The sequence below is a fragment of the Lytechinus pictus genome, chromosome 6, assembly GCF_037042905.1.
Source record: "Lytechinus pictus isolate F3 Inbred chromosome 6, Lp3.0, whole genome shotgun sequence".
Classification (NCBI taxonomy): Eukaryota; Metazoa; Echinodermata; class Echinoidea; order Temnopleuroida; family Toxopneustidae; genus Lytechinus; species Lytechinus pictus.
Window position 1 is genome coordinate 20,183,753 of NC_087250.1, and position 27,447 is coordinate 20,211,199.

The following is a 27,447-nucleotide window of genomic DNA, read 5'->3' on the forward strand; positions in this document are numbered from 1 at the left end:
ATACGAAATGAATTTTTATCAAACGAAATGGCGCACCAAATGTCCGATGGTAAATTCCGTCCAATTCACGCCATTCCGTACACAAAATGTGTTTTTGTTCATATAAAAATCATTTCGTCATGACGCAGTTTTATTTCGTATACGAAATTATTTTTTGTCACACAAAATCAATTTTCGTCGAGACTAAGTGTAATTGCATCCACAAAATTTATTTCGTTGCGATGCGAAAATCTATTCCGTCGACGAAATCATTTTGTGTCAAAACCACAAAAAAATTCCGTCAACGAAATGATTTTGTGTCAAAACACAAAAAAATTTCGTCGACGAAATGATTTTGTGTCATAACACAAAAAAATTTCGTCGACGAAATGATTTTGTGTCAAAAGACAAACAAATTTCGTCGACGAAATGATTTTGTGTTTTGAGTCTTTTTGACATAAAATCATTTCGTCTCCTCTGTCTCGAAGGGGACATAAGAAGGTCGCTGATTGGCTGCACCTTAATATAATTGCTCAAGCTGTTTTCGCTCGTGATCGATCGTCCCATAGAGATGTATACATCTCTATGGGACGATCACACTTTTTCACAGCTCAGATTGGCATGTTGGTGAACTTATTAGCTTAGATTTCACGTTATTCATGCCTACATGAGCTGCATACAACTGCTCTAATCGGTAGGATGTGGACGGACATTGCATTCGTAAGTTCAGCTATGTTTTCGACTTCAAAATTACGTTGAAAAAAAAATGGGAATTCGTTAGTCGTTACCAAACTTGCAATTGAATTGCATTTGCAAAAAGCTGTGTAACAATACCCGGTACTAACTTTAGTCCCGTGTATTGAAGTTTATGTACTGTAGTCAGCAGACCATTGGGGGGGGGGGGGGGGTGGTCTTTTCTGCACACCTAAAAAGTAAAATGGTTATGAATTATACAGATTGAAGATATTTAGGCCTTGATCTTAATAAATAATGTAAAATTCATTTCGAGCAAAATGCTGAAAATTTCATTGAAATTGGATGACAACAAAAGTTATTGATGCCTGGCCGTACATGCCGTATGAAACTCTAACGTTAGGCTACTCCACTCAGTGACTCACGCGTATTGCGAGGTTAGTATTAGTATACTAACCTCGCACCATTAACCACGTTTGGCAATGGATTTCTAACTAGTGGGTCACGCGTGCTGTGATCCCACTTCTGGTGTCCACAACTCACAACTTCTATTGCTTGATTTTTCTGTGCACGGCGGCATGTAATGAACCCTTGAGTGACTAGGCCTAAAAAACTCAGGCGATGGTTCGTATAGCCAGCCATTAAACACTCCACTATAGCCTATAGGTGAAGCGGAGGTTAGCAATGCAGTAGTGAAGTGTAGTGGAGCTTACACGAACCATCGCCTGCTGTACTACTAGTATAGTTGTGGTACTGCCTGGCCCTGGCCCCACTCATTACTAGTTCGAGGTTAGTTGCTACATATAGTTGCTACAGTACATGTATAGATTTATAGTACTAACCTCGTACACCGAACTGCATTTGGCCCTGGATTTCTGTGAAGTTGGCAAACATCGCTTCATTACAATACAGAATTAATATTTGCCGAAACTCCTCGCTACTCACCGGGGCGCTTTGCGGTGAGTAGCCATAATACAAAAAGTCAATAGTATATTTTTAATTAAATCAAAATCATATTTAAAAAAAAGCAAATTTGATTACTTTGGAGTTTGGACTAGAAAGTGACTTCGCGTGTCTCTTGTTTTTACGCAAATAAAAGGAAGCCAGATGGTGGCGCTAATAAATTTCACAGCCTTGATTCAGACTCGCTTCAAATGCAGCTCCTTGGTAATTATGCCCCCGCAGACAAAGTCCGGAGGGGGCATTAAGCGTTGCCCCTGTCCGTTGATTCGCCCGCCCCCCCCCCCACTTTCCGTGCAATAAATCGAAATATATTTCGATTTATATATATTGATTAAAATTTTTTTTGGTGTGTAGGTACATGACACCATAGTACAGGCTAACTTTGAATTCGGAGTCTGCAGGTCCAAGGTCACAGCTCATGAAATATCCGAGTTGGTTTCCACATGATGACTTATGAAATATTCTACATATTTAAACGAATTTGAGTGTGTAGGTAGATGACACCAAAATACAGGTTAAGTTCGAATTCGTAGTCGGCAGGTCAAAGGTCACGGCTCATTAAATATGCAATTTAGTTTCCGCATGATTACTTCAAAAAAATATTCTACATATTTAAACAAATTAGAGTGTGTAGGTAGATGATACCAATACAGGCTAAGTTCGAATTCGGAGTATGCAGGTCAAAGATCACAGCTCCTTAAAGATATCTTATGAAATATTCAACAGATTTTTTAAAAATGTGGGTGTGTAGGTAGATGATGATGATGATGCACAGCATTTTTACAGCGGCGTAACAGGGTTCAGTGGCCAGGGGGGGGGGGGGGGGCAAGAGCCAAAAATTTCCCGGTCATATCATGGTATGAATAGGCGTAATGGTGTAATAAGGCGACTATTTTGAGAAATGCAGCTCCTTGGTAATTATGCCCCCGCAGACAAAGTCCGGAGGGGGCATTAAGCGTTGCCCCTGTCCGTTGATTCGCCCGCCCCCCCCCCCCCACTTGGTTTCCGCGCAATAAATCGAAATATATTTCGATTTATATATATTGATTAAAAAAATTGTTGGTGTGTAGGTACATGACACCATATAGTACAGGCTAACTTTGAATTCGGAGTCTGCAGGTCCAAGGTCACAGCTCATGAAATATCCGAGTTGGTTTCCGCATGATGACTTATGAAATATTCAACAGATTTATAAAAATTATGGTGTGTAGGTAAATGACACCAAATACAGGCTAAGTTCGGAGTCGGCAGGTCAAAGGTCACGGCTCATTAAATATGCAATTTAGTTTCCGCATGATTACTTATGAAATATTCTAAATATTTAAACGAATTTGAGTGTGTAGGTAGATGACACCAAAATACAGGTTAAGTTCGAATTCGTAGTCGGCAGGTCAAAGGTCACGGCTCATTAAATATGCAATTTAGTTTCCGCATGATTACTTATAAAATATTCTACATATTTAAACAAATTTGAGTGTGTAGGTAGATGATACCAATATTGGCTAAGTTCGAATTCGGAGTATGCAGGTCAAAGATCACAGCTCCTTAAAGATATCTTATGAAATATTCAACAGATTTAAAAAAAATTTGGGTGTGTAGGTAGATGATGATGATGATGCACAGCATTTTTACAGCGGCGTAACAGGGTTCGGTGGCCAGGGGGGGGGGGGGCAAGAGCCAAAAATTTACCGGTCATATCATGGTATGAATAGGCGTAATGGTGTAATAAGGCGACTATTTTGAGAAATGCAGCTCCTCGGTAATTATGCCCCCGCAGACAAAGTCCGGAGGGGGCATTAAGCGTTGCCCCTGTCCGTTGATTCGCCCGCCCCCCCCCCACTTGGTTTCCGCGCAATAAATCGAAATATATTTCGATTTATATATATTGATTAAAATTTTTTTTGGTGTGTAGGTACATGACACCATAGTACAGGCTAACTTTGAATTCGGAGTCTGCAGGTCCAAGGTCACAGCTCATGAAATATCCGAGTTGGTTTTCGCATGATGACTTATGAAATATTCAACAGATTTATAAAAATTATGGTGTGTAGGTAGATGACACCAAATACAGGCTAAGTTCGGAGTCGGCAGGTCAGAGGTCACGGCTCATTAAATATGCAATTTAGTTTCCGCATGATTACTTATGAAATATTCTAAATATTTTAACGAATTTGAGTGTGTAGGTAGATGACACCAAAATACAGGTTAAGTTCGAATTCGTAGTCGGCAGGTCAAAGGTCACGGCTCATTAAATATGCAATTTAGTTTCCGCATGATTACTTATAAAATATTCTACATATTTAAACAACTTTGAGTGTGTAGGTAGATGATACCAATACAGGCTAAGTTCGAATTCGGAGTATGCAGGTCAAAGATCACAGCTCCTTAAAGATATCTTATGAAATATTCAACAGATTTTTAAAAAATGTGGGTGTGTAGGTAGATGATGATGATGCACAGCATTTTTACAGCGGCGTAACAGGGTTCGGTGGCCAGGGGGGGGGGGGGCAAGAGCCAAAAATTTCCCGGTCATATCATGGTATGAATAGGCGTAATGGTGTAGTAAGGCGACTATTTTGAGAAAGCCAGAACTCATCTTTAAAAAAAGTTGCGAGCGAGCGAAGTGAGCGAGCAAATTTTTTTTAACCTTTTTAATACAAAAATCCAATTTTGTGATAGATTTTGACATGATATCCAGATAATAAATTTATTTAATTCTTCTCTCTTTAGATTCCTTTTTTGTCACGGTGGTCTGTACGCGCCACTGTGAAGAGGATTCTTTGCGGCAGTAGCGTGAAGAGTAAAAAACAAAACAAAAAAACAACGAGGGGCGCAGTATAGAACATGTGCCAAAAGGCTGCTTTATATATTTATAAAAAATGCTGAAATAAAATCAAATCAAATCCAACACCTATAGTGTCCTACTAGGCCCTGCCAGAGGCAAGACTTCCAGATTGCTCTTTCTAGAATTGATTTACATCCTGGATAGAAATAAGCTTGTCTTGTATAAGTGGTTTGGGGATAAAGGAATCAATCCAGTGGCGTAGCTAGGATTATTTCTCTGGGGAGGGGGGCACCGGGGGGTCCTTGCTTTTTCAGGGGGGGGCACTATTTTTTTCTCTGTGTGTGTATGTGTCACAAGGGTGTATCAGACTTTCGCCAATAGGGGATGGGGCCCAAAATTATCTTCACCTATATTTTCCCCGATCAGTCATTTCTTAGCCTTATTCTTATAAAACAACATCAATATGAAATAATCTCATAGGCCTTATATAAAAAGTGCGAGCGCGAAGCGCAGGCGAATATTTTTTCTTTCTTTTTTTGAACTTTCATGTATTTATTTTGTCCTGAAAATTTAACATTCTGGGCACTGTTTGTGATCCTGAACAAGATGCGTATGTAACGAGATAATTACTGAGAATGCCAAGCATGAACAGAATATTTAACAAGTGTTCTAGCATGATCGAAAAGGGACCTATTAAGGACTGTTTACCCATGAAGACGGTACATATTTCAATAATGGGGACACGAAGCGCGAGCTAAAAATTCTGACCTAAAAAAATTGTCATTCTAAGCACTTTTTGTAATTATAAATGGGAAAGGTATGTAACTAAACAATTGATGCAAGCGCAAATTGGGAATTTGAGTGTGGCAAACTGATTCTGTTTGGTTCTGCTTGTGTAGACTGGGGCCCGTTTCTCAACACCGTCCTAAGTCTTCTAACTTCTTAACTAAATTGGAGATAGTGAGCTACTTGTCTACTAACTGTTTCACGAATCCCCCTTTGCCAAGATCGGGGACAACTTGACGAAATAGTTATGACATCTCCGAACCTGTCATAACTTCTTTCTTAATGACGTAGTGATATCATGTGGGTAGACTATGACATTCAAATGAACCTCGAAATTCGAAAATTATAATATTACGTAATAATTCATAGAAAATGAATTTTATTGCAAACAAGTGGGATAAATCATTCAATAGTAATTGTAATGCACAGAAATTATAACAAGTGTTGGTAAAAAATCACAAAACCATTCATTTTAAAGTAGTAAAATAATTGAATTGACAAAGATTCTACCACTTCAGGCCATCCATAATTGGACTTGTACTCGTTGCTTTCAGACCCTTATCAAGATTTTGATAAATTCTCTCTCTAATATATGCATAGAATTTATAAAATTGTGTGTTTTGGTATCTAAAGAGTTGAACAATTCATGATGATAATATTTTGATGGTGTTTGGAATCCTAAAAGCCTGTATAATTATCATCATTTTAGGAAGAAAGCCTGCATGGTTTACTTACGTAAACTATTCAAATTTTATATCTGGGGGTACCCATCTCAACGTCCACATGTGATTTTTATTTGGTCATGAAATGAATTAGTGATAATTTCATTTCCTCGGCAATTTAATGCCCATGTCTGCATGTTTGAGTATTTTTTATGCATATTTTGCCTCTGCTATTATTTTGATAGGATGTATTTCCAAATTCATCACAATAATTGTAAGTTTGGAGGAGCTGTGATGTAGTGGTTCTCACTCTCGCCTTGTAATCAGAGGGACGTGTGTTCGAATCCCACCGCGGTCTGGCGTCCTTTGGCAAGGCGTAAATCCACACTTTGCCACTCTCGACCCAGGTGCTAAATTGGTACCCGGTAGGATGTGAAAGTCATTGTAGCTTGTCCAGTACAGTGTGCGCCTCACCGGCGACGGACTGGAATACTCCCGAAGGAGTGGAGGATGTGCACACGTTGTGTGCGGGAATGACTGATTGAGTCCGATCACCGGGGTAATAATATATCTGTAAAGCGCTTAGACACGTCATTCCGATGTATTAAGTGCTATATAAAAGCGGATTATTATTATTATTATTAGGTTTTATCATAATTTTACTTTTTGAAAATTATGCTATTTTGTGACTAAGGCTACGTCTCATGTACTTTCCACCAATAGTATACGATATCAATGGATTCTAGTTAATCCTTTTGGGTAAGATTGGAACTAACTCTGTGTTTGGTAGATAAAGTTATATGACTAACTTGTCCAAGTGTTGAGAAACGGGCCCCTGCTGAGTACATGTAGGCCTAGAGTTTTTATGCCCCCACAGACGAAGCCCAGAGGGGGCATTAAGCGTTGCCCCTGTCCGCCCCCCCCCCCACTTGGTTTCCGCGCAATAACTAAAAAAATATTTAATGGATTAAATAAAAAATTCGTGTGTAGGTAGATGACCACGAAATACAGGTTAAGTTCGAATTCGGAGTCCGCAGGTCAAAGGTCACATCTCATTATATATGTAAGTCGGTTCAAAGGTCTAAATTTGTTAATTATATATATATGCATATTGGTTTCTGCATGATATTAAGTTCAATCATATTGAATGGATTTCTGATCGCGTTAAGCGGGGGCATCTGTGTCCTTTGGACACGTCAAATTTTCTTAATTATGTGTAATTGATTTTATGACATGTGTTTACATTTGCTGCAGATTCCCATTCAGCCGTTGGACTGAACCGGTACTGTAACACAGTATGGATGGTCAATATGAAGCGAGCTTCATTGAATTCCTCCAAGAGCTCTGTACTCCGTTTTGCTCATTTTGAAGATGGTTGCTTTGACAGGACTGGGCAAGTGACTCGTCTTAGACAGGATGCTTTCCCAACCATATTTGATTTCCTGCCTCGTCTTCAGAAGGTAGAGTAGATCTATATCATACATGTGTTCTAAAGAAATATTTTCTCTGTATTATCTACCTTTGGTTTGATAGAACATTGCTTTAAATATTCCATTTTCAGTAGCCAAATAGAGATGAAAATTATCCTATTTGGGAGGGTAACCATGGACCTGGGCCTTTACTGTGTATTTACAGTAAACTCTTACTAAATGAACAAATATATTAAAAATTTGGTATACCCTACATAATAATCCTGGGCTACTTTTAGATTGCATAGCCCGGGGGGGGGGGCTGCTTTTTGGTCCCCCTCTTCAGATCTCCGTCGATCGCAACGAAAACCAATGCACACGTCACCATCAATGTAATCTGCAAGCATGGAGCTAAGGGTGTATCGCTGATTTTACAGAATTTAAATTTATTTTTAATAAATTAATAATGCTAATTTATGCCTAAATATAGAATTCTCTGTTTTAAAGGTAAATCTCTAAATAATTCCCCAAATTCTATGATTTCTAAACAAATGTGCTCCTGAAAAAAATGGTAAATCAAATTTCTAATCTAATGTATTTTATTGGTTTTATAATTCCATACGTATTTCTTAGTTTTGGGGCCTTATGTATTTTATTGGTTTTTTTCAATGGGATCACTTCGTGGTACTATTCCAATTATAAAAAGCACAGATTTGATTATTTTCAACCAATCAGTGCAAGAATAATGATGCATTTGTCAATTATGACTGAAAACAGAATTTCCATTGGATTAAATATGTATACAAAATAATATTTTTTAGCAATTTTTGGTCCAACATAAACTCATAAAATGTTGGGTAACTGCGTATCCGGGCGTCTCAAATTTGGTCTCAAAAGCTCTGTGAGAATTGAACGAAAAAAAAATAATGGTACCTCGTTTCTCATTGTGGACTTATCGTGAAATATGTGGATGGGGGGGGGGGCTTATTAAGCCCCCCCCCCCGGGGCTAGATAGGGTTAATATATCATCATTAATATTTTTTTTAAAAAATCATTTTGTTGCAAGTCACTGGAAAAGGTTTGATTCCTAAATAAATATTATTCTTCATGTATTATCGAATATTTAATTGAAAAATTTAAAGCTATCTTTTTATTCGATGTATTAAGCGCTATATAAAAGCGGATTATTATTATTATTAGGTTTTATCATAATTTTACTTTTTGAAAATTATGCTATTTTGTGACTAAGGCTACGTCTCATGTACTTTCCACCAATAGTATACGATATCAATGGATTCTAGTTCATCCTTTTGGGTAAGATTGGAACTAACTCTGTGTTTGGTAGATAAAGTTATATGACTAACTTGTCCAAGTGTTGAGAAACGGGCCCCTGCTGAGTACATGTAGGCCTAGAGTTTTTATGCCCCCACAGACGAAGCCCAGAAAGGGCATTAAGCGTTGCCCCTGTCCGTCCCCCCCCCCCTTGGGTTTCCGCGCAATAACTCAAAAAATATTTAATGGATTAAAAAAAAATTTTGGTGTGTAGGTAGATGACCACAAAATACAGGCTAAGTTCGAATTCGGAGTCCGCAGGTCAAAGGTCACATCTCATTATATATGCAAGTCGGTTCAAAGGTCTGAATTTGTTAATTATATATATATGCATATTGGTTTCTGCATGATATTAAGTTCAATCATATTGAATGGATTTCTGATCGCGTTAAGCGGGGGCATCTGTGTCCTTTGGACACGTCAAATTTTCTTAATTATGTGTAATTGATTTTATGACATGTGTTTACATTTGCTGCAGATTCCCATTCAGCCGTTGGACTGAACCGGTACTGTAACACAGTATGGATGGTCAATATGAAGCGAGCTTCATTGAATTCCTCCAAGAGCTCTGTACTCCGTTTTGCTCATTTTGAAGATGGTAGCTTTGACAGGACTGGGCAAGTGACTCGTCTTAGACAGGATGCTGTCCCAACCATATTTGATTTCCTGCCTCGTCTTCAGAAGGTAGAGTAGATCTATATCATACATGTGTTCTAAAGAAATATTTTCTCTGTATTATCTACCTTTGGTTTGATAGAACATTGCTTTAAATATTCCATTTTCAGTAGCCAAATAGAGATGAAAATTATCCTATTTGGGGGGCTAACCATGGACCTGGGCCTTTACTGTGTATTTACAGTAAACTCTTACTAAATGAACAAATATATTAAAAATTTGGTATACCCTACATAATAATCCTGGGCTACTTTTAGATTGCATAGCCCGAGGGGGGGGGGGAGGCTTTTTGGTCCCCCTCTTCAGATCTCCGTCGATCGCAACGAAAACCAATACACACGTCACCATCAATGTAATCTGCAAGCATGGAGCTAAGGGTGTATCGCTGATTTTACAGAATTTAAATTTATTTTTAATAAATTAATAATGCTAATTTATGCCTAAATATAGAATTCTCTGCTTTAAAGGTAAATCTCTAAATAATTCCCCAAATTCTATGATTTCTAAACAAATGTGCTCCTGAAAAAAATGGTAAATCAAATTTCTAATCTTATGTATTTTATTGGTTCTATAATTCCATATGTATTTCTTAGTTTTGGGGCCTTATGTATTTTATTGGTTTTTGTCTCGCCTGCATAGCAGAGGAGGCGCGATAGCTCAGTCGGTAGAGCGGGGGACTCGTATTCCGGTGACCCGGGTTCGATTCTCACTTGGTGCGCTAGTGCCCTTTGGTAAGGCATTAATCCTCAGTACCAGGTCCTTCGGAGAGGACCTTAAGCCGTCGGTCCTCTGGTTGCTTGCTTACAAGCATTCATGCTTTCTTAGCAATCAGGTAAAAAATCACCACCAATACCAATACCAGACTATAGGCGCCGCTTTTCCGACGGTGGCGGCGGCGTCAACATCAAATCTTAACCCAAGGTTAAGTTTTTGAAATGACATCATAACATGGAAAGTATATGGACCTAGTTCATGAAACTTAGGAATAAGGTTAATCAAGTATTAGTGAACATCCTGCTCAAGTTTCAGGTCACGTGACCAAGATCAAAGGTCATTTAGGGTCAATGAACTTTGATCAAGTTGGGGGTATTTGTTGAATTACTATCATAACTTTGAAAATTTATGGATATAGTCCATGAAACTTGGACATAAGGTTAATCAAGTATTAGTGAACATCCTGCCTGAGTTTCAGGTCACATGACCAAGGTCAAAGGTCATTTAGGGTCAATGAACTTTGGCCAAGTTGGGGGTATTTGTTGAATTACCATCATAACTTTGACAATTTATGGATTTAGTTCATGAAACTTGGACATTAGGTTAATCAAGTACCACTGAATATCCTGTGCGAGTTTCAGGTCACATGACCATGGTGAATGGTCATTTAAGGTCAATGAACTTTGGCCGTGTTGGGGGTATATGTTAAATTACCATCCTAGCTCTGAAAGTTTATGGATCTAGTTCATAAAACTTGGACATAAGAGTAATCAAGTATCACTGAACATCCTGTACGAGTTTCAGGTCACATGACCATGGTCAAAGGTCATTAAAGGTCAATGAACTTTGGCTGTGTTGGGGGTATTTGTTGAATTACCATCCTAACTATGAAAGTTTATGGATCTAGTTCATAAAACTTGGGATATAAGAGTAATCAAGCATCACTGAACATCCCCTGTGAGTTTCAGGTCACAAAACCAAGTCAAAGGTCAGTTAAGGTCAATAAACTTAGGCCATGTTGGGGTAATTGTTGAAGTGCCATCATAACTTTGAAAGTTTATGGATAGAGTGAATGAAATGTGGACATGGGTGTAGCTGACAGTCTTAAGTCTCCGTTCAAATGTCATTTATGGTCAATGAACGTGGTATTATGTCATTATATGAATGATGTTTTTGTGAATGATTATTTTATAGTAGTTTTCAAAGTTAGCACTGCTGCTATATTAAATTGCGTAATGCAGGCGAGACTGCCAGAGGCGTTCCACTTGTTTTTCAATGAGATCACTTCGTGGTACTATTCCAATTATAAAAAGCAAAGATTTGATTATTTTCAACCAATCAGTGCAAGAATAATGATGCCTTTGTCAATTATGACTGAAAATAGAATTTCCATTGGATTACATATGTATACAAAATAATATTTTTTAGCAATTTTTGGTCCAACATAAACTCATAAAATGTTGCGTAACTGCGTATCTAGGCGTCTCAAATTTGGTCTCAAAAGCTCTGCGAGAATTGAACGGGAAAAAAAATGGTACCTCGTTTCTCATTGTGGACTTATCGTGAAATATGTGGAAGGGGGGGCTAGATAGGGTTAATATATCATCATGAATATTTTAAAAAAAAAACATTTTTTTGCAAGTCACTGGAAAAGGTTTGATTCCTAAATAAATATTATTCTTCATGTATTATCGAATATTTAATTGAAAAATTTAAAGCTATCTTTTCATTCTTCTATCTGTTTTTGTTCAATATTTCTTATATGTTTCTTTTTTTTAATTCATTCATCTCGTACAGAATTTACCCAAGCCAAGGAATTCCCCAAAAGAAAGACGTTTTGATTCAGCAAACAACCTCCCAGATACTGCAAAGTCTTCAGCACCTTCATTTCTCGAGGACCACTCCTACTCAATATCAGAAAGTCCAAGAGGGGTAAAGTGGAAGATAACAGCAATAATGGACTATTAAAAACTTGGAGAAGAGGCTGAAACCACACAGCAGAAGTCCCGCCGTGTACATTACTTGCTCTTAAGTTTGGACAAACATGACTCGCAAAACTTTACAACAAATAATTTACGCTATGTGCATTCTGATTATTTAAAATAGCTCAATGAAAAAGTTTACCACTGGGCATGTAACAAAAGTGCATTCATTAAATTTGAACGTGTTGCAAAAATGATGTCTTATAGTATATTCATTCTGACTTAGAATGTCAGAAGAGAAAAAAGGTTGTGAAAAGTAGGAATGACAGCAAGCTGACAGAAGAATAGAACAGGATAGAACAAGGCGATAGTTATGAATGAGCTGTTGGATAGAGACAAAAAGATGAATTAAGAATGGGGGTGATAGAGAAAGAGAGACGGGTGTTGGGGGAGCCTGTGATCAATGCCTGAGAAAGCGAAGATTACCATAATTTTTTAAAGGATTTGAACAGTCAGGAAGAATCTGGGTTTTTTTTTCTGTTGGTATTTCTCAAAATACTTGTATGTTTTATGTAACGAAACGGGTATAATCCTTTGGAAGTTTCACTCACACAGAAAATATTAACTAAACAAAAGAAAAAAAAGCCAAATAATTCACTGATTTTCAATTGTTCAGTAACTCTCATATCCAAAGTGCCTCCCCCCCCATCATTTCAATGTATTGGAGAGAGAGTATGAACGGGACATGGCTGTCTGCAGAAAAGAAAATACGGGGGGGGGGGCAAAACATTTTTTGGGATATGTGCAAGGGAGAAAAGCGACAGCAGAAAATTATTTTGCAATATATGCGAGAGAGCGAAATGACAGAAGAAAAATGCAAGGGACAAGAGATTTGGGGAATATGTGAGAGGGAGCGAAGTGACCAAGCAGAAGAAATGTAGAGGACATAAAATTGTTGGGGTATGTGAGGGAGCAAAGCAACCGATAAAAAAAAACAGGTTAAAATATTTTCGAATATGTGTGAGGAAGCGACTCGTTCACTCTTGAGCAGTAGGGACTTGTTTAAAAATAGCTTAAGAAATATGCGTTTTCTAAGCATGGTAAACACATATTGTAGGCCTACGGTAGAATTTAGGTGCTCTAAGAGTTAGATTCTGAATGAGCTGCATTTGCTGGTAAGACATGCGCAGAGGAGCTTTGTCTTTCATCCATTTTCCACACTTTTCTTTTGATTTCAGTTTCCAGGCAGAAAGGCCCACCCTCCTGTGGATGCCAATGGGGCAGGGGATTATATGCTTAAAATGCCAATTTTTCTGGTTGGAATATCAAACATTATCCTGAGCTTCGCGCTCATTTTAAAAATTATGTATAAACTATTAATGCTGATAAATACATTTAGATGTGCAGTGCTCTCTTGTAAAGCAGTTTTGTACTGAAGAGGCTACCCTGGGTAAATAAAACAATAAATGAATAAAGAAATAAATAAAAATGATGTTTCTAATCTCAGACTTTCTTATGCCCCTCGAAAGCTCACCCGCTCTCTCTTTATCTTTGTTTTCATTATTACAATTCTTTGTTTCTCTTTTGATATCTAAAGTTCCGGTTTTTCCCTTTCTATCGCGCACTATTCTAAGCCCCAGCCCCACTGGCTTCCACAGGAGGGGGGGGGGGGGGGCTTCCCCTGAAAACTGAAATCAAACAAAAGAAATGTGAAAAATAAAAATGGATAAGAGACACAGATCCTTGCCGCATGTCTTACCAGCCAATACAGTTCATTCAGAATTTGACTCGTAAAACACCTAACTTCTACCGTAGGTCTATAATAGGTTTATTGCCATTTCGTCTACTGCCATTTTGTCCACTCACCAAATGGTATGTCATTTCATCTACCATCAGTTGTTCCTTTTCCACATCTTCCAATTACCATTTTGTCCAATAGCTAGTTCGTCTAATAACCAATTTGTCTACTTTCATTTGGTCTAATTGCATTTTTGGCCAATTTGTCCAATAGCCACTTTGTCCATTTTCATTATGTCTATTACCATTTAGTCCAATAGCCAATTGGTCTAAGGGCAAATGGCCACTGACCACTTAGTCTACTTACATTTTGTCTATGTTCCATTTTGTCCAACTGCAGTTGATCCACTGTCACTTAGTCTAAACCCATTTCATCTAACAATCATTTGGTCTAATCATCAATGGGTCCAATTGCCATCCCGGTCAATATTCGTTTCGTCTACAATCAAATAGGAATAGTCTACTACTAGCAGTCCTTCTAGTTTGGTGCCTGTGTATTGCTACCTCAACTCCTGTTGCTCTTGTGATTTGTTATTAATGTACACCTGTCGTTTGATTAATCTTTTATTAGTGTTTTTTTAAGCTCCATTGTAATACATTTTATGTTTTTATGTAATGTTCTCCCCATCCTTTCCCACTTTTCTCTCTTTTTTATTTTTTTTGTACCGTCCAAGGCTGTTATCGTTATTATTATAGTACATTTCTTGTTTATTAGTACTATCATTAATTACTATTATTACAATTATTATCATTGTTATATGATGAGTGATGATTATCATTTTTAGGTGTGAATTTGTTAAAAAAAAGAAATGAGGGTAAATTCCAAATCAAAGGACCCTATTTCAATTTTATCATTTTTAACCACTCCAATTCCCCCTTTTGTGTGCGTGATGTGGTAGAGAGAGAGCGGGGGGGGGGGGGGGGGGGTAGGAGGCTGCATGCTGTACCGCATCATTCCATTCCTGATAGCAGGCCTAGTTATATATTTTTTTATCTTCAGGAATTTCAAGGTATATTTAAGAAGTCATTTCGTCCCCCCCCCCCCGATGATGCATTATATTTGTATTGGACAACATGGCTATTGGACCAATTGGCTATTAGACTAAATGACTATTGGACGATTTGAGAATTGGACGAACTGGGCGATTTGGTTGTTAGACAAACTGATTATTGGACCTAATGGGTGGTGGACGAAATGATAGACGAAATGACAATTATCCGGTAGATAATTTGGATATTGGACCAACTGATATTAGCCAACATGGCTTGGACTAAATGAACATTGGACGAACTGATTAATGGAGATGGCATTAGCCTTAATAGAATTAGACTAAATGGGTGGTAAACGAAATTGCTATTGGACGAAATGGCATTTATAGATAAAATGAAGGTAGACCATGTGGTGAGTGGACTGTATGGCAGTAGACGAATTGGCAATTTACCTTAAAATATGCGTTTACCATTCTTAGAAAACGCATGTTTCCTAAAACAAGTCCCTACCGCTCGGGAGTGAATGTGTCGCTCCCTCGCACATATTCCAAAATATTTTGACTGACCCTGGGTAAATAAAATAAACAATTACAAAAACAAAAATGTTGTTTTTAATCTGAGACTATTTAATGCCCCTCGAAAGTTCACCTGCTTTCTCACTCTCCCCCTCTCTATCTTTGTTTTTATTCATTTTCATTTTACAATTCTTTCTTTCTCTTTTGATATCTATAAAGTTCAGATTCACCCTCTCTAACTTGCACTATTCCAAGCCCCCGCCCCATTGGTATCCACAGGAACGGGGGAGGGGGGGGGGCTTACCCCCTGGAAAATAAAATCAAACAAAAGAAAAATGTGAAAATAAAAATGGATAAAGACAAATAATCCTCTGCGCATGTCTAACCAGCCAATACAGTTCATTCAGAATTTAACTCTTACAACACCTAAATTCTACCATATTATCAGTTTACCATGATTATAGAAAACGCATATTTCCTATGCCATTTTAAACAAGTCCCTATCGCTCGGGAGTGAACGTGTCGCGCACCAGCACAAATTCGAAAAATATTTTGATTGACCTGCTTTCTGGTTTTTTTTATCCGATGCTTTGCTCCCTCACACATACCACAATTTTTGTCCCTCTTTCCTTTTACTTCTGCTTGGTCACTTTGCTCCCTCTCACCGTATTCTCGAAATATTTTGGCCCCTGCATTTGTTCTTCTCGTCACTTTGCTCTCTCACATATATCCCCAGAATAATTTTTCTGCTCGGTCGCTTCGCTTCCTTGAACATATCCTAAAAATGTTTTGCTCCCCCTGCATTTTTTTCTGCAGACAGCCAATCCATTTCTCATCCAACCTCTCTCTCTCTCCAATACCTTGAAATGAGGGGGGGGGTACTTTTGATATGAGAGTGTCTGAACAATTGAAAATAAGTAAAATATAATTTGGCTTTTTTTTGGTTTAGTTAATATTTTCTGAATGAGTGTATCTTACAAAAGGATTATACCCATTTCATTACATACAACATACACATATTTTGAGAAATACCAACAGAAAAAACATGTACTATTCATTACTGTCCAAATCCTCAAAAAAAAATTATGGTAATGTTCGCTTTCTCAGGCATTCATCAAAGGCTCCCCCACACCTGTCTCTCTTTCTCTATCACCCTCAATCTCAATTCATCTTTTTGTCTCTATCCAACAGCTCATTAGTAAAGGTCAAGTCTACCCAAGAAAATTGTTGGTTCAGTTAAATTGAGAAAAATCAAACTAGCATAACGCTGAAAATTTCATCAAAATCGGATGTAAACTAAGAAAGTTATGGCATTTTAAATTTTCACTTATTTTTCACAAAACAAAAATATTCACAACTCAGTGACATGCAAATGAGACAGTCGATAATGTCCCTCACTCACTGTTTATTTTGTTTTTTATTGTTTGAATTATACAATATTTCATTTTTACAGATTTTACCATAAGGACTGAACCCAAAAAGTATTGAATAATGCTAATTCCACATGATCAGGGAGGAATAAAATTTCGTTTAACATGACAAGGAGAAAATTAGAATATACCTTATTCTATATATCAAATGAAATAGTGAGTGGATGACGTCATCAGTCTCCTCATTTGCATACCGACTGTGTACAGAATGTGCATATAACTCTTTTGTAAAAATTTAGCAAAATTTTTAAATGTCATAACTTTCTTATTTTACATCCGATTTTTTATCAAATTTTCAGTGTTATGCTTGTTGGATTTTTCTCTTTTTATTCATATCAACAATTTTTGGGGTGGACTTGTCCTTTATCTGTCCCCCTTGCTCTATCCTGTTCTATTCTTCTGTCATCTTGCCGTTATTCCTACTTTTCACAAACTTTTTTCTCTTCTGACATTCTAAGTCAGGATGAATATACTGTAAGACATCATTTTTGCAACACGTTCAAATTTAATGAATTCACTTTTGTTACATGCCCACTGATAAGCTATTTTAAATAATCAGAATGCACATTGGGGTAATTATTTGTTGTAAAGTTTTGCAAGTTATGTTTGTCCAAACTTAAGAGCAAGTAATGTACACGGCGGGACTTCTCGTGTGTGGTTTTCAGCCTCTTCTCCAAGTTCTTAATACAGTCCATTATTGCTGTTAACTTCCACTTTACCCCTCTTGGACTTTCTGATATTGAGTAGGAGTGGTCCTTGAGAAATAAAGGTGCTGAAGACTTTGGTACAGGTGTCTTTGCAGTATCTGGGAGGTTGTTTGCTGAATCAAAACATCTTTCTTTCGGGGAATTCCTTGGTTTGGTGAATTCTGTACGAGACGAATGAATTTAAAAAAAAGAAATATTGAACAAAAACGAAACAAGAATGAAAAGATAACTTTAAATTTTTCAATTAAATATTCGATAATGCATGAAGAATAATATTTATTTAGAAATCAAACCTTTTCCAGTGACTTGCAACAAAATAAATGTTTTTTAAAATATTCATGATGATATATTAACCCTATCTAGCCCCTGGGGGGGGGGCTGAATAAGCCCCCCCATCCACATTTTTCACGATAAGTACACAATGAGAAACGAGGTACCACAATTTTTTTTTTCGTTCAATTCTCGCAGAGCTTTTAGACAAAATTTGAGACGCCCAGATACGCAGTTATGCAACATTTTATGAGTTCATGTTGGACCGAAAATTGCTCAAAAATATTATTTTGTATACATATTTAATCCAATGGAAATTCTATTTTCAGTCATAATTGACAAATGCATCATTATTCTTGCACTAATTGGTTGAAAATAATCAAATCTTGCTTTTTATAATTGGAATAGTGCCACGAAGTGATCCAATTGAAAAAAAACTATAAAATACATAAGGCCCCAAAACAAAGAAATACGTATGGAATTATATAGAACCAATAAAATACATAAAAGTAGAAATTTGATTTACCATTTCTTCAGGAGCACATTTGTTTAGAAATCATAGAATTTGGGGAATTATTTAGGGATTTATCTTTAACCCTAAATAGACTGGGCTATTTCGACGCCTAAGAAGACGGGGGGGGGGGGGGGGGGGCTGATTCAGCCCCCCTTATGATCTCGGCCGTTGATCTCCCAATCGCGACGAAAATTGGCACGCGCGTTACCCATGGCATTATCTACAATACCATAATATCAAAATCTGCGAAAAATCTCATTGCTCATTATGTTAATTAATGCGTAAAATCACAAGTTTGCTCTAATTAACAAAATAATGCCCCTAAAATGCTCATTTTTGTTTCACTTACTCTTTATAGGCATCTGATTAAATTAATTTTTAAAAAAGTTGTCAACATCACATTCATTTTTTATGTATTTTATTGTTTTCTAAATTTCTTATGTATTTCTGTGTTTTTCGACTTTTTGTTTTTTATTGTTTTTTCAATGGAAATTGTCGGAGACGTTTTTTTTACCATAAACAAGATAAAATTAATTGATTTTGAGAAGTAAAAGGAAAAATATGATACATTTTATAAATTTTGGCTAAAAACACTACTTGCATTGGATTTGTACACAAATACACGTTTTTGAGCAATTTTGGTTCTGCATGCAGTTACGAAATGTTGCGTAATTTCGGAACCCTGTACCTGGGGGTCACAATTTTGGTCTCAAAAGTTGCGCAAGACTTGAAAGTAAAAAGTCAACGAGTGACGCGGTCAAAAAAATTCGCGCGACGGATTTATGGCGAAAAATGTCGAGCTCCATGCTTGCAGATTACATTGATGGTGACGTGTGCATCGGTTTTCGTTGCGATCGACAGTGCATGGAGATCTGAAGAGGAGGACCAAGAAGGCCCCCCCCCCCCCCGGGCTATGCAATCTCAAAGTAGCCCAGGATTATTATGTAGGGTAAACCAAATTTTTAATATATTTGTTCATTTAGTAAGAGTTTACTGTAAATACACAGTATAGGCCCAGGTCCATGGTTACCCTCCCAAATAGGATAATTTTCATCTCTATTTGGCTACTGAAAATGGAATATTTAAAGCAATGTTCTATCAAACCAAAGGTAGATAATACAGAGAAAATATTTCTTTAGAACACATGTATGATATAGATCTACTGTACCTTCTGAAGACGAGGCAGGAAATCAAACATGGTTGGGACAGCATCTTGTCTAAGACGAGTCACTTGCCCAGTCCTGTCAAAGCAACCATCTTCAAAATTATCAGAACGGAGTACAGAGCTCTTGGAGGAATTCAATGAAGCTCGCTTCATATTGACCATCCATACTGTGTTACAGACAGTACCGGTTCAGTCCAACGGCTGAATGGGAATCTGCAGCAAATGTAAACACATGTCATAAAATCAATTACACATAATTAAGAAAATTTGACGTGTCCAAAGGACACAGATGCCCCCGCTTAACGCGATCAGAAATCCATTCAATATGATTGAACTTATCATGCAGAAACCAATATGCATATATATAATTAATTAACAAATTTAGACCTTTGAACCGACTTGCATATATAATGAGATGTGACCTTTGACCTGCGTACACCGAATTCGAACTTAGCCTGTATTTTGTGGTCATCTACCTACACACCAAAATTTTTTTAAATCCATTAAATATTTTTCGAGTTATTGCGCAGAAACCAAGTGGGGGGACGGACAGGGGCAACGCTTAATGCCCCTTCCGGGCTTCGTCTGCGGGGGCATAAAAACTCTAGGCCTACTCAGCAGGGGCCCATTTCTCATTACCTGGACAAGTTAGTCGTATATCTTTATCTATTAAACACAGAGTTAGTTCCAATCTTACCCAAAAGGATTAACTAGAATCCATTGATATCGTCATATTGATACTATTGGTGGAACAAAAATAGCATAATTTTCAAAAAGTAAAATTATGATAAAACTTACAATTATTGTGATGAATTTGGAAATACATCCTATCAAAATAATAGCAGAGGCGAAATATGCATAAAACATACTCAAACATGCAGACATGGACATTAAATTGCTGAGGAAATGAAATTATCAGTAATTCATTTCATGACAAAAAAAATCACATGTATGTGGACATTGAGATGGGTATCCCCAGATATAAAATTTGAATAGTTTAAGTAAACCATACAGGCTTTCTTCCTAAAATGATGATAATTATACAGGTTTTTAGGATTCCAAACACCATCAAAATATTATCATCATGAATAAACTCTTTAGATACCGAAACACACGATTTTATAAATTCTATGCATATATTAGAGAGAGAATTTATCAAAATCTTGATAAGGGTCTGAAAGCGACGAGTACGAGTCCAATTATGGATGGCCTGAAGTGGTAGAATCTTTGTCAATTCAATTATTTTACTATTTTAAAATGAATGGTTTTGTGATGTTTTACCAACACTTGTTATAATTCTGTGCATTACAATTACTATTGAATGATTTATCCCACTTGTGTGCAATATAATTCATTTTCTATAAATTATTATGTAATATTATAATTTTCGAATTTCGAGGCTCATTTGCATGTATTATGGTGTCATCTATCTAAACACCCAATTTTAAAAAAATCTGTTGAAATTTTATAAGTTATTATGAGGATACCAACTCGCATATTTAATGACCCTGTGTAGTGGTCCACCTGCATTCCCCCAACCAGTTATCGGGAGGAGAGACCTGCGGGTCACAGTTCTGTGTGCGCGCCCTTGTAGGCGACCCAGATTGGCTGGCTCCTCCAATATGCCTTTGAATGTCTTTGACAGATATATGGTGCTATAAAAATGCAGTGGCGTAACAGGCGGGGGGGCAGGGGGGGCAAGTTGCCCCCCCCCTGGCGGATTTCACCGGGAAAATAAAAAAAAAACGGGAAAAAGAAAAAAAGGAGGGAGAAAGAAAGGGAAAGGGGAAGGAAAGGGGAAAAGGAAAGGAGGAAAGGGAAATGGAAAGAGAAAAGGAAAAAGACAACGAAGAAAAAACTGTTTTTAGTAGAAAAGGGAGGAAAGCGGGAAAATGTACGATAGAATTAACATTTGAAAAAGAACAAATCATTGAGAAAAGGGCCTATGTAATGCAATAGCACGGTGGGAAATAAATTAAAAGATGACAAAATGGCAAACAATAGCGGGAAACAAAGGTAGAATGTAATTAGTCAAGAGCTAAATTAGAAAACAAAGAAAAGGAACAAGAAAAAAAATAACACGACCGGGCTGCTGATGATTGAAATTAAAGAGCGAGAAGAAAGATGGACTGCATTGTGCTATAAGTTTTCTAAATTTTATGCAAATAAGCTACCGGGGCTTTGCCCCAGACCCCACAAAGTAGGGGCTCTTCATTTATAATCTTCAAATGGCTCTATAACGCCCCCGTTCAATCACGTTCAATCACTGCCATACAGGCGGGGGGGGGGGGGGTCGTGGTTCCACACCCAAGAGGATATAAAAGAAATTTTATAGGAGACAACGTACATGACGTATAATGAAATGAATGGAAACAATGAAATGTGTTATTTGCTGAATATAATGGAAAAATCTATCACATAATTAGATTTTAATTTCAATAGGCAATTTTTTCCAGCTCGCTTTGCACACTGGCGACTTTTTACAAATTTTCCCACATTTCTATGTTTTGCCCCCTCAAAATATTTGGTTCATTATGCAACTGGGTTGAATAAATGTGTTGTGTAAAAGCTATATTATGCCCGCGATTTGATTAAAATTGGGGAAATCTGCAAGGTTTAAATGGCTTTGATATCAAGAAGTTCCTGGGGCTCTGCCCTGGACCCCAAACGCACAGCACTGCGTATGGAAGGGTTGGGCCATGGCCCCAAAAAGTTCTACAGCCAAGAACAAAAAAAGGAGGAATTACCTCCTTTTTTGTTGGAAAAGTATTGTAGGATATGATTTTAATGACTGAATATGTTAAAAAATAGCTCAAAGTTAGATTCTCATGAAAAGATGATTTTTTTTTCTCGCTCGCTTCGCTCGCTCAGGACATATATATATAAAGCAGCCTTTTGGCACATGTTCTATACTGCGCTCCTCGTTGTTTTTTTGTTTTGTTTTTTACTCTTCACGCTACTGCCGCAAAGAATCCTCTTCACAGTGGCGTACAGACCACCGTGACAAAAAAGGAATCTAAAGAGAGAAGAATTAAATAAATTTATTATCTGGATATCATGTCAAAATCTATCACAAAATTGGATTTTTGTATTAAAAAGGTTTAAAAAAAATTGCTCGCTCGCTTCGCTCGCTCGCAACTTTTTTTTAAAGATAAATTCTGGCCTTCTCAAAATAGTCGCCTTATTACACCGTTACGCCTATTCATACCATGATATGACCGGTAAATTTTTGGCTCTTGCCCCCCCCCCCCTGGCCACCGAACCCTGTTACGCCGCTGTAAAAATGCTGTGCATCATCATCATCATCATCTACCTACACACCCAAATTTTTTAAAAATCTGTTGAATATTTCATAAGATATCTTTAAGGAGCTGTGATCTTTGACCTGCATACTCCGAATTCGAACTTAGCCTGTATTGGTATCATCTACCTACACACTCAAATTTGTTTAAATATGTAGAATATTTTATAAGTAATCATGCGGAAACTAAATTGCATATTTAATGACCCGTGACCTTTGACCTGCCGACTACGAATTCGAACTTGACCTGTAGTTTGGTGTCGTCTACCTACACACTCAAATTCGTTTAAATATGTAGAATATTTCATAAGTAATCATGCGGAAACTAAATTGCATATTTAATGAGCCGTGACCTTTGACCTGCCGACTCCGAACTTAGCCTGTATATGGTGTCATCTACCTACACACCCTAATTTTTATAAATCTGTTGAATATTTAATAAGTCATCATGCGGAAACCAACTCGGATATTTCATGAGCTGTGACCTTGGACCTGCAGACTCCGAATTCAAAGTTAGCCTGTACTGTCGTGGTCTAGTGGTTCTGACTCTCGCCTTTGAGACAGAGGGTCGTGTGTTCGAATCGTAGCCATGGCGTATTTTCCTTCAGCAAGAAATTTATCCACACTGTGCTGCACTCGACCCAGGTGAGGTGAATGGGTACCCGGCAGGAGTAATTCCTTGCATGCACTGAGCGCCGGTGATGGTAGCTCGAGCTAAAGCCGGGGTAATAATAGCAGCGCTTTGTATCCTCTGGCAAAAAGCGCTTTATAAATCCAACTATTATTATTATTATTATTATTACTATGGTGTCATGTACCTACACACCGAAATATATTTCGATTTATTGCGCGGAAACCAAGTGGGGGGGGGCGGGCGAATCAACGGACAGGGGCAACGCTTAATGCCCCCTCTGGACTTTGTCTGCAGGGGCATAATTACCAAGGAGCTGCATTTGAAGCGAGCCTGAATCAAGGCTGTGAAATTTATTAGCGCCACCATCAGGCTTCCTTTTATTTGCGTAAAAAGAAGAGACACGCGAAGTCACTTTCTAGTCCAAACTCTAAAGTAATCAAATTTGCTTTTTTTTTAATATGATTTTGATTTAATTAAAAATATACTATTGACTTTTTGTATTATGGCTAATCACCGCAAAGCGCCCCGGTGAGTAGCGAGGAGTTTCGGCAAATATTAATTCTGTATTGTAATGAAGCGATGTTTGCCAACTTCACAGAAATCCAGGGCCAAATGCAGTTCGGTGTACGAGGTTATACTATAGATCTATACATGTACTGTAGCAACTATATGTACTGTAGCAACTAACCTCGAACTAGTAATGAGTGGGCATGGTGGGGCCAGGGCCAAGGCTACCACAACTATACTAGTACAGCAGGCGATGGTTCGTGTAAGCTCCACTACACTTCACTACTGCTAACCTCCGCTTCACCTATAGGCTATAGTGGAGTGTTTAATGGCTGGCTATACGAACCATTGCCTGAGTTTTTTAGGGCCTATAGTCACTCAAGGGTTCATTACATGCCGCCGCGCACAGAAAAATCAAGCAATAGAAGTTGTGTGTTGTGGACACCAGAAGTGGGATCACGTACAGCACGCATGACCCACTAGTTAGAAATCCATTGCCAAACGTGGTTAATGGTGCGAGGTTAGTATACTAATACTATAACCTCGCAATACGCGTGAGTCACTGAGTGGAGTAGCCTAACGTTAGTTAGAGTTTCATACGGCATGTACGGCCAGGCATCAATCTGTCAATAACTTTTGTTCATTGTTGTCATCCAATTTCAATGAAATTTTCAGCATTTTGCTCGGAATGAATTTTACATTATTTATTAAGATCAAGGCCTAAATATCTTCAACCTGTATAATTCATAACCATTTTACTTTTTTGGTGTGCAGAAAAGACCCCCCCCCCCCAATGGTCTGCTGACTACAGTACATAAACTTAAATACACGGGACTAGTATTGTTACACAGCTTTTTGCAAATGCAAGTTTGGTAACGACTAACGAATTCCCATTTTTTTTTCAACGTAATTTTGAAGTCGAAAACATAGCTGAACTTACGAATGCAATGTCCGTCCACATCCTACCGATTAGAGCAGTTGTATGCAGCTCATGTAGGCATGAATAACGTGAAATCTAAGCTAATAAGTTCACCAACATGCCAATCTGAGCTGTGAAACAGTGTGATCGATCGTCCCGGAGCGAAAACAGCTTGAGCAAGGTGCAGCCAATCAGCGACCTTCTTATGTCCCCTTCGAGACAGAGGAGACGAAATGATTTTATGTCAAAAAGACTCAAAACACAAAATCATTTCGTCGACGAAATTTTTTTGTCTTTTGACACAAAATCATTTCGTCGACGAAATTTTTTTGTGTTTTGACACAAAATCATTTCGTCGACGAAATTTTTTTGTGTTTTGACACAAAATCATTTCGTCAACGAATTTTTTTTGTGGTTTTGACACAAAATGATTTCGTCGACGGAATAGATTTTCACATCGCAACGAAATAAATTTTGTGGACGCAATTACATTTAGTCTCAACGAAAATTGATTTTGTGTGACAAAAACTAATTTCGTATACGAAATAAAACTGCGTCATGACGAAATGATTTTCATATGAACAAAAACACATTTTGTGTACGGAATTGCGTGAATTGGACGGAATTTACCATCGGACATTTGGTTCGCCATTTCGTTTGATAAAAAATCATTTCGTATGGCACGCCAAATAAACTTTGTGGACGCAATTACATTTCGTCTAGACGAAATTGATTTCGTGCATTTCGTCGAGACGAAATTGATTTTGTGTGACAAAAAATAAATTTTGTGTACGAAATAAAAAAGCGTCATGACGAAATGATTTTCGTCTGAATAAAAACACATTTTGTGTACGGAATGCCGTGATTTGGACGGAAATCACTGCCGGACACTTGGCGCCCCATAGAATCCTGGGGGTTGAATGAATTGAATTGAATTTCACCTAACAAAGTTAGTCACACAGAATTAGACAACATAAGCCAAACTGAATTTTGAACATGGCCAAAGTATTTGAAACATTTAGCATGTTTAGTAATGCATGTATATAATCTACTTTCGTCTAGAAAATAACGGCAAAAAAACATAACCCTAAATGCCTTGTTCCGGGCCTTGTTTCCCAACCATACATATATATGCAAATAGACCTTTACTATTATACCCCAGGGCCCCGTTGCATAAGTGTAACTATTATGTTAACTTTGCTATCCAATGGTAACTACATACCATGAAATCCTTGATATTGATTGGCTGTTGGGCCATGTTACCTATGAGGCGCCAAGTGTACGCCCGTATTTTCCGTCCAAATCACGCCATTCCGTACACAAAATAATTTTTTATTCAGACGAAAATCATTTCGTCATGACGCTGTTTTATTTCGTATACGAAATCTATTTTTGTCACACGAAATCAATTTCGTCGAGACGAAATGTAATTGCGCCCACAACATTTATTTCGTACCGTACGAAATTAATTTCGTCGAGACGAAATGTAATTGCGTCCACAAAATTCATTTCGTACTATACGAAATTAATTTCGTCGAGACGAAATGTAATTGCGTCCACAAAATTTATTTCGTACCATACGAAATTAATTTCGTCGAGACGAAATGTAATTGCGTCCACAAAAATTTATTTCGTACTAACGAAATAAATTTTGATCAAACGAAATGGCACACTAAGTATCCGACGGTAAATTCCGTCCAATTCACGCCATTCCGTACACAAAAAAAGTTGTTATTCAGACAAAAATCATTTCGTCAAAACGCAGTTTTATTTCGTATACGAAATCTATTTTTTGTCACACGAAATTAATTTCGTCGAGACGAAATTCATTTCGTACAATACGACATAAATTTTTGCTATAACGAAATGGATTGCGCCGACGAAATGAACTTCTTGTGGTACGAAAAGTTTGTCGTTGCGATGCAAAGATCTATTCTGTAAACGAAATGAATTTTCCACCGGATGGAAAATTCATTTCGTTTACAGAATCGGACACTTGGCGCGCTAAGTCCGCCAAGTGTAAAAAAAATTAGTTTCGTGTCCGAAACACGGAAATAAAAGGAAGGAAGTGGTCCGAAACGGCATTTACGCCCGCTCTGTCAAGTATAGGGGGGGGGGGTATAAGAAGGGTGCTGATTGGCTGCCTTGCTCAAGCCGTTATGATAGTGTCATTTTGTGGGACAGGCTAACCGATGAGACATAATGTAGTGAAATATTCAATATCGCTTTGAAATGTACTTTCATGTTTCCTTTTTTTTTTAAAGACCTTTTTGTCCCTTTCTTTCCTTTGTGGTTCTTTAATCATCCCCTTTCTCTGTCTCTATTTATCACTTCTTTTTATCTCTATTTCTTTTTAATCTTACCCTCTTCTATTTACATTTCGTTGTGTTGTTTATTTCTTGCCTCTCTTTCTCATCTCCCCCTCGATCTCTCCCCCCTGAAATTTCAGTATAGTATATGGTCGCTCTTCTTTGATACAGTTGTACATGTATAGCCACAAATAACTCAAATGTGAAATTGTTAAAATGTTTAAGTTATAGTTTTACTGCGGGGGGGGGGGGGGGCAAGGGATATCAATGCTCTCTCATGACAAAAATATTAAATGTGTATCTGTCTAGTAGGGGATATAAGAAAGTCGCTGCATTGCTCAAGCCGTTTTTGTCCCCTTCAACTTACTTTGATTGATTGAATTCATTGTCATGCACAAACAAAAGTTGCATAAGAATCGTCTTGTGGCTCCCATTTCATAATACAGAACATATAACAAAAATACAAAGT

General features: G+C 37.6%; 2 long non-coding RNA genes across 2 annotated transcripts; one reads left to right on the forward strand and one right to left on the reverse strand.

Moving 5' to 3' along the window:
• The first annotated feature begins 571 nt into the window (after positions 1–571).
• Positions 572–12,174, forward strand: LOC135154426 (uncharacterized). Its single transcript, XR_010293819.1, has 4 exons — positions 572–699; positions 7,123–7,328; positions 9,088–9,293; positions 11,796–12,174. It is a non-coding gene; the product is annotated as an uncharacterized LOC135154426 (long non-coding RNA).
• A 4,999-nt stretch (positions 12,175–17,173) lies between these two features.
• LOC135154427 (uncharacterized) lies at positions 17,174–24,800 on the reverse strand. The gene is made up of 3 exons (XR_010293820.1): positions 24,691–24,800; positions 19,312–19,521; positions 17,174–17,520 (listed from the first exon to the last, which is right to left on the reverse strand). It is a non-coding gene; the product is annotated as an uncharacterized LOC135154427 (long non-coding RNA).
• Positions 24,801–27,447: the final 2,647 nt, after the last annotated feature.